The sequence below is a fragment of the Perognathus longimembris genome, chromosome 7 (assembly GCF_023159225.1).
Source record: "Perognathus longimembris pacificus isolate PPM17 chromosome 7, ASM2315922v1, whole genome shotgun sequence".
Lineage (NCBI taxonomy): Eukaryota > Metazoa > Chordata > Mammalia > Rodentia > Heteromyidae > Perognathus > Perognathus longimembris.
In genome coordinates, this window is record NC_063167.1 from 11,802,803 (window position 1) to 11,811,906 (window position 9,104).

Sequence of the window (9,104 nt, forward strand, 5' to 3'; positions counted from 1 at the left end):
ATGACTATGGTAGTATCCTCCAACCCCCAGAGAATCTGCATGGCAGAGAGAGGCAGATCGCAAATCTGAATATTTAATGGCAAATGAAAGAAGAAAAACTACGTGGGTAAAATGTGAACGTTTGACAATAAAAGTCTCAGAAGATACTCTTTGGTCTCATTTATATACAAAGTTAAAAAAAACTGAAGAGCCAGGCACTGGCTGCTCACACTTATAATCCTGGCTACTCAAGAGCTGAGATCTGAGAACTGTGGTTTGAAGCCAGCCAGGGCAGGAAAGTCTGTGAGACTTTTATCTCCAATTAACCAACAAAATGCTGGAAGTAGATGAAGCTCAGAGACAGTGCCGAGGCCCCGAGTGCAAGGCCCAGGACCAGCACACACACAAACACAAAAATGCTAAACTATACTGCAAGTTGTTTAGGAATGTAAATCCATGCAACATAAATGTCAAATTTAGGGTGACTAAATCATGATCATCATCATCTTAGGGTGACTGGGAGGGAGTACTCAGGAAGCTGAGACCTGGAGGATGGAGGTTCAAAGCCAGTGCAGGCAGAAAAAGCCCACAAGACTATGTTTTCCAATGAACCAGCAAAATGGCAGACTGGAGGCATTGCTCAAGTGACAGAACACCAGCCATGAGCAAGAAACCAAAGGAGAGTTCAAAGAGGCCCTGAGTTCCAGCCACAGTCCTGGCACACACACACAAATTAAATGATGTTTATGTTTATTATGGAACAAAAGGTGAGAGGAAACAGGTTGAACTGCATGAAATTGTCATTTTTTTTGTAGACTAACAGCAGTCAAACATGCCAAATAGACACAGTCATTCTCTTGAAAGATGAAGTATGGTGATTCGTTGATTTATTTATACTTCAATGTCTTTTTCTTAAAAACCAGTCCTGGGGCTTGACCTCATGGCCTGAGCACTGTCCCTGGCTTCTTTTTGCTCAAGGCTGGCACTCTACCATTTGAACTACAATGTCACTTCTGATTTTTTCTGTGTATGTGGTACTGAAGAATTGAACCCAGAGCTTCATACATGCTGGGCAAACATTCTACTGTTAAACCACATTCCCAGTCCTTCAGTGTCTTTTTAAAAGACGTTAAAAAGAATATGTCATCATTCATATCTTCAAAACTGCCATGTATATTATTTGAGAGGAAGGAGAAAGAAGCAAGTACCCTGGAGATATGGGGTGGGGGTAGCACAAAAGAGGGGTTACGTGCTACTTCCTGCAAATCCCACTCCACTTCTCAAATAGCACAGCTGCACCAAGATCATTTCCTCTGTGTGTGTGTGTGCGCGCACATGTGTGTGTGTGTGTGTGTGTGCGCACACTCTACCACTTGAATTACAGCTCTGCTTCTGGTTAATTGGAGATAAGAGTCTTACAGACTTTCCTGTTCACGCTGGTTCAGCCTCCTGAACAGTTAGGATTCCAGGTGTGAGCCACTGGTGCCTGGTTGTGCTTTTCTACTCTGCAAACCTTGGATTTCTGTACACTTGCTGAAAAGTGGACTTTCAAGCAGCAAAATGTCTCTCTGCTGCCCCCTTGTGTCCCTGAGCAACAGGCCGCATGCTTCCCAGGCCTGGTGAGTTCTCTGCCCACCGGGTGGGGTCTTGGCACCAGGAGGAGGAATGGGGAATTAGTTTGTGCAGGTTTGCTATTACAACAAACAGCAGGAGGGTAATTAGGATCTCTGGCACAGAGACACCAAACAAAGAAATTGCTATGGAGCTGTAAAGATAAGACTTGGAGTGCCTCTGCCAGGCTAGGCAGTTCCTTCAGTGAACTCCAGGGATAGGAATGTGCCGCTCCCACCCCATTTTCCTCATTCAGGGGTGTAATGGGTGGAGAAATTCAGGGAGGTCACCCACAAATAAAGCCCTAAGTCCTTCTTTTCCCTTGAGAGTCACACAAAATGTATTAGCTCTGTAGGTTTCCAGCAATTTTGTAGTCGCTAAATAAGAATAAGAATAATGGATAGTATTAGAATCTTGACTTGCATGTATCTACAATTTAGCATATGGATTATACTTCAATTTTATAGTCAGTGAAGGGAAAGTAGAAAGAATGGAAAGTGGAGAGGTAGGAAGAAAAGAAACAGAAAGAAGGCTGGACACTGGTGGCTCACACCTGCAATCCTAGGAACTTGGGAGGCTGAGATCAAGGATCTCATTTTGAAAACAGCCTGGGCAGGAAAGTCCATGAGCCTTTTTAATTTTTTTGCCAGTCCTGGGGCTTGGACTCAGGGCCTGAGCACTGTCCCTGGCTTCTTTTTGCTCAAGGCTAACATTTGACCTCTTGAGCCACAATGCCACTTCTGTCCTTTTCTGTTTATGTGGTGCTGAGGAATTGAACCCAGGGTTTCATGCATGCTAGGCAAGCACTCTACCACTAAGCCCTCCATGAGACTCTTATAACTAATTAACCACCCAAAACCTGGGGTCTGGAATTTGGGTTCATGACAGTCCCAGAAGAGAATTACAGAACATGTCAAGGTAGCCACCAAGAAAGTTTATTAATAAAGCAAAGAGAAAGGAATCTATATTTTTTGTATGCTTCAGTACTGGGTTTGAACTCAGAGTCTGGGCACTGTCTCTCAGCTTTTTTATTTTTATTTTTATTTTTGGTCTGTTGTGGGGCTTGAACTCTGAGCTTGGTCGCAATCCCTGAGCTCTTCAGATCAAGGCTAGCGCCCTACCACTTGAACCACAGCTCTACTTCTGGCTGTTTTAGTTGTTATTTGGAGAAAAGAGTCTCATGAATTTTCCTGTCCAGGCTGGCTTCAAACCATGATCCTCAGATCTCAGCCTCCTGAATAGCTAGGATTATAGGCATGGGCCACTGGTGCCTGGCTGAAGGCTTATACTTTAGATATGAGTATGAGCACCCCCCAAAAAAAGGGGCTCTGTGCATTGTGGCATCAGGGTATTTTTGTTGGGAGAATAGGGCAGGAGATGGACTCAGGTATATATTTTTCTTTTTTGCCAGTCCTGGGGCTTGAACTCAGGGCCTGGGCACTGTCTCTGAGCTTTTTTTGCTCAAAGCTAGCACTCTACCATTTGAACCACAGCACTACTTCTGGCTTTTTCTGTTTATGTGGTTCTGAGGAATTAAACCCAGAGCTTCATGCATGCTAGGCAAGCACTCTCCCATTAAGCCACATTCCCAGACCCAGATATTTTCCTAAACATTTGCTTACTTGAGTTAGTCATCTGGGAAAGATTATGGTAGGTGTTCCTTTCATCAGGTTATACTTCACTAAAACTAAAGAAAAGAACTAAGGCTTGTGTGCTCACAAAACTAATTGTGCATTGCTATTTGATCCAAGAGGAAAGCAAAAGAAAAAACAGCAAATATGTTTTGCTCTTCAGGTTAAGGATTAATATCATGTTTGGTCTTCAGATTCAGTGTTCATAGCAAACATGTTTTGCTCTTGAGACTGAGCACTAAGAAAATAGTAAACCTGTTTGCTTCTTGAGTCTTGGGACCTTTGCCTATTCTATCCTGCCTCCTTGTGACTTTAGGAACTCTGCACAATTGGACAAGTTTTCATTTTACAAATGAGGAAACTGGTATCTCAGAACATTTGTGGTAAATACTCTTGGGCAATCAGCTTGCAAGGGGCAGAAATGGAAAATTGAACTCAATTCTGTCTGACTGTCCTCAAATGCTCTCTGTCACTGTCTGTCTGTCTCTCTTTCTCTTTTTGTGTTGGTTCTGGGGCTTGAACTCAGGGCCTGGGCACTGTCTCTGAGCTTATTTTGCTCAAGGCTAGCACATTACCACTTGAGCTACCGTACCACTTCTGCCTTTCCCCCCTGGTTCATTGGAGATAAGAGTCTCATGGACTTTTCTGCCTGAGCTGGCTTCAAACTGTGACCTTCAGATTTCAGTCTCCTGAGTAGCTAGGATGACAGATGTGAGTCACCAGTGTCTAGGTTTGAACTCAACTCTTCTTTTAGATTCTCTGAATGTTAAGCAGGTGAGACAAAAGGGGCCTCTGGGATTCTGGAGAAAGAACAATCCAGAGAGGAAAAGTGGGACAGACAGAGGCAGAGGGGGTGACCTACACTACAGACCCCAAGAATCACAAATTGAGTGAGACAAAGGAGACACTAAGCTCTGTGCTTTGTGAGTGTGTGTGTGCATGCACACGTGGGCAGCCCCTACTCCTATACCAGCCTCCATCCCCATGACCACCATGAAAGAAGCAGAGCCAGGTACTGACTGGTGCCTCAGGTCTGGAAGATGTTTCTGTCCTGACCAATTATTGATGTCTACATTTGTTCTCTGTGCCCATCAGGTATCATTCATTTAAATTCTAGAGGCACACAATCTGTGACAATGTGGGTGTGCCTGAACTGGTATTTAACTTGGCTTCGAAATTCCCCGTCTGCACAAAAGAGCAAATAAGCCATAAAATAAAAGCATGGAGTGTCAGCTCTGAGCAAATGAGAAAATAAGATCATGAAAGGCAGAGTCATTAGGAACATACTCAGGATGGTGAAAGAGCCTGGTTAGACGGCTCAAAGAAGACAGTGGTATTATGGAGAGAGAGGGAGGTAAAGAAAAAGGTGGATCAGGGAGAAGAAAGCAATGCAAGTTAGTAGAAAAACAGCTAATCAGGGAATTGTGGCCCATAATACTTGAAGATGAGCCACTGGCTCATGCCTATAATTCTAGCTTCTCAGGGAAGCTGAGATCTGAGGACCATGGTTTGAAGGCAGCCAGGGAAGAAATGCCTTTGAGGCTCTTCTCTCCAAGTAACCACCAAAAAGCCAAATGGAGCTGTGGCTCGAGTGGATAGAGAACTAGCCTTGAGCAAAAGAAGTTCAGGGACAGCGTCCAGGCTCCAAGTTTAAGCCCCAGAACCAGCACCCCCCCCCCCCAAAACAACAACAATAACAAAACTTGAAGACGGCATAATAAACTGATAAAACATAACCTGCTTGACAACCAAATGGGGGCAAGGGGTTACAAAAGAATGAGGAGATCAGGACAAGACAGTAAATCTTTGCTGTCACAACTTTACAGGAAATAGGAGACCTGCCCATCAGAGAGCTATTCAATTCTCATTCTTTAACCCAAGGGCAAGCTTGGCATCAAGAAAGATGGCTGACGATCGCCAAGATAGTCAACTTAGGTTAAAATGCTCTTCCCTCTGGCACGTCTATGCCACATGCTCTCTTTCTCTGTTGTCTTTCTTTCCTTCCTTCTTTCCTCCTTCCTTCCTTCCTTCCTTCCTTCCTTCCTTCCTTCCTTCCTTCCTTCTTCTTTCCTCTTTCTTTTGTTGTTGTTGTTATTGGTATTGTTGTTATTGTCCTGGGGCTTGAACTCAGGGCCTGGGCATGGTCCCTGAGCTCTATTTTTTCCTCAAAGCTAGCGCTCTACCACTTTGAGCCCCAGTGCTGATTTTGTTTTTTCTTGTGGTTAATTGAATGTGGCTTAGTGGTAGAGTGCTTGCCCCGCAAGCATGAAACCCTGGGTTCAATTCCTCATTACCACACAAACAGAAAAAGCTGGAAGTAGTGCTGTGGCTCAAGTGATACAGTCTAGACTTGAGCAAAAAAAGCTCAGGGACAGTGCCCAGGCCTTGAGTTCAAGGCCCAAGACTGGCAAAAGAAAAGTTTCATGGGGACTTTTCTGTCCATGCTGGCTTTGAACTGTGATCTTCTGATCTCAGCCTCTTGAGTAGTTAAGATTACTAGCATGACCCACTGGCACCTGGCTATATTTCTTTTTCTAATAAACTTTTCTATCATCTTTACTTATGTTTGCATCTTGCCTGAATTCTTCTTATGCCAGATGTAAGGACCCAGGTTATTTAGCCCACCTAACAAATTTGGTGTGTTGGTTGGGAAGTTAGGCATTAAGTATGAGTTTTTCAGATTTGGATTCATGGAATGGAATTACTAATGGAGTTAAATGCCAGAGTAGGTTAGTGTGGTGTGTAGAAGCAGGATAAAGAGGACTGTAAAGTGACAGAAAAATTAGGAAAAAGGTTTTGGAAGTTTAGCCAGATGCAGGAATTAAGACAATTGAGAAAGGTGGAAGTCACTAAGAGCACCAGGCTTTCTTTCTATTATCCTCTATTTTTTTAAGATGCTAACTGAGCTGCAATCCTCCTAGAAGAGTATTTTAATCTGAAAATAGAAGTAAGTTCCTCCCCCCTCTCCTTGTGCTGGTTCTGGAATTTGAATTTAAACCCTCACCCTTTCACTTGGTTTTTTTTGTTGAAGGATCTGCAACTTGAGCCATGCCTCCACTTCTTACTTTTTGCTGGTTATTTGGAGAGAAGAGTCTCTTAGACTTTTCTGCTAGCACTGGCTTTGAACTTCTGTCTTCAGATTTCAGCCTCCTGAGTAGCTAGAATTACATGAGTGAGTCACTAGCCTCTAGCTAAGAAATTTCTCTCTCTCTCTCTCTTTTTTTGCCAGTCCTGGGCTTGAACTCAGGGCCTGAGCATTGTCCCTGGCTTCTTTTTGCTCAAGGCTAGCACTTTGCCACTTGAGCCATAGCGCCACTTCTGGCCATTTTCCATATATGTAGTGCTGGGGAATTGAACCCAGGACTTCATAGGTATGAGGCAAACACTCTTACCACCAGGCCGTATTCCCAAGAAATTTCTTTCTTTTTTTTTTTTTTTTGGTCAGTCCTGGGCCTTGGACTCAGGGCCTGAGCACTGTCCCTGGCTTTCTTTTTGCTCAAGGCTAGCACTCTGCCACTTGAGCCACAGCGCCACTTCTGGCCGTTTTCTGTATATGTGGTGCTGGGGAATCGAACCCAGGGCCTCATGTATACAAGGCAAGCTCTCTCGCCACTAGACCATATCCCCAGCCCTCCAAGAAATTTCTTGAACAGAAAGGAATGTCTTGAATGGTAGACCCTTTGGCTCTACGTTTTTTTGTTTTTTGCTGGTCCAGGGCATTGAACTCTAGGCTTCACCACAATCTCTAAGCTCCTTTTGCTCAAGGCTAGCACTCTACCACTTCAGCTACAGCACCACTTCTGGACTTTTCTGTGATTATGTCGGGGCTCAAGACCCCCTCTCCTCGCTTCATTCAGGTAGATGTTAATCCCAAATTGTGAAAAAACACTCGGCTTTATGCCTGCAGAAGGAACAAAGCGTGTCTTTACGGGCTATGCTGAGTCGAGAAAAGATGCCGAGACCTCCCCCGTACCCCCTCACGTGTCTGGAGTAGACGCAAGACAGAGATCTCGGGGAGCCGTTTGGATGTTCCACCAGTCTCAAATAACTTTAATCAGGGAGGGGTTTATAAATGGTAATGGTGGGCAGAAAGAGGCGGGACTAATTGAATATTAACGATTGGCTGAATGGGCTGTTCCTCAGGTGATGTCACGGGACTTCCTCTATGGGCGGAGACCACAGCCCCCCAAGAGCCGGGTCTCTGGGGTCCCCTCAGTCATGATGGCACGCACGTGCTCGCCCCCAGGGGCTTCTCTTCCGGCTTTGCTTCTCTTCCGGCAGAACCCGGAAGATGGGAGTGGCTAGCTTTTACACTGTCCCAGGGCTGGGGGAAGGGCAGCGTCTCGGGAGCTCTCGTCCCCCTTCCCTCATCAAGGCCAAAACTGAATCCCCAACAAATTAGAGATAAGAGTCTTACAGACTTTCCTGCAGGGCTGGCTTTGAACTGCGAGCCTCAGATCTCAGCCTCCAGAGTAGTTTAGGATTACAGGTGTGAGCCATCAGTGCCTGACCTGGCTCTATGTTTTGAGTACTAAGAAGGCTAGTCCTATTCCTCTGGTCTCCTTGTTTTGGGCAATGGACACACACTAAACCCATTATTTACATGCAGTTTGAGCTCAGGAAAAAGATGAAGTGTCTAGGTAGGGGTTCAAGCAGGAATCCCCCTGCTCAAAAGGTATAATAGTCTTGGGACAAGGAGGGCTTTTTTGAACCTCTTTGATTCTCTTTCCTCTGCCCCCACCCCTTACTTGTATCTTCTTTACTAAATACATCCTAATTAAAACTTCATGGGTTTCCTTTTGTGTGTATGTGTGTGTGTGTGTGTGTGTGTGTGTGTGACCCCTTGTGATACCTTCTAGGGGGATGGAGTCATTTTCTCTACCCATTAAGGGACTAAAAGGCAAGAAGATGTTTACAGTAAAAGGAGTAAGTTTACTTTGAAAATGAAAGGAAAGCCTTGAAAGAAAAATAGCAGAACTCTCCTTGAGGGGCCTCAAAGAGGAGTCCAATGGAGTCCTCTGAGAGGGCAATTATTATAGTATGGAGCTCTTTCTGTTGTGCCAAGTCGGGAAACCACCACCAAGAAGACCACCGAGACTCAGACATTCCGAAATGCAAAAGCAAGACAAGGCTTTATTTAAGCGAGCTGCAACTCGGGCCTCGTCCTACCCACCGACACAGCGGAGGTTAGGAGGGAGCCCTGAGCTGTGATTACACAGGGCTTATAAAGGCAAAGAACAAAGTTACAACAATCAGGTGTTCAAGCAAGCAAGATTAGGATACAGGTACAAATCTGATTGGCTCAGGGTTCAATTCTAGGGGTGGTCAGAGTTAAGCATTCCCAGCAGTTAGAGTTCTAGACGGACTGGGCCCTAATGGGCTTGTCCTGGGTCTGCTCACAGGGCCTGCTTATCTCAGGTTCACGTGGTAAAGTGGGGTTCGCGTGGTAAAATGGGGTTCACGTGGTAAAATGGGGCCTGACTTCAAAGTCTGGCACTTCATTTCCATATTTCTTTTCTTAGTTTTGTCCTGATTGCTTGATGGCTTGTGTTGCCCAGGCTCTTTTCATTGGTTGAATGGGTACCCAGGGCATTATGGGAAGAAGCGTGTTAGCAGGAGCTAACAAGGCACTATGGGAACAAGAAGTGCCATGACGGGGCATGTTACCCACTACCTGTTATGTCACTCTTTATCCCTGTCTAACAGTTTCCCTCTCTCTCATTTGAAATGCTTTCCGTCATGGGTTTGAGTTCCTGTGATTGGTGTGGAAACTGGGGAGGAGAGTCAAGGATTCCACTGGCCTCCTTTTTTCTTACTGGGGAATCTTCATTTCTCCAGGGACACACCTTTCCTGTTTTCCCCAGGTCTATTTCAGCTTTTTTT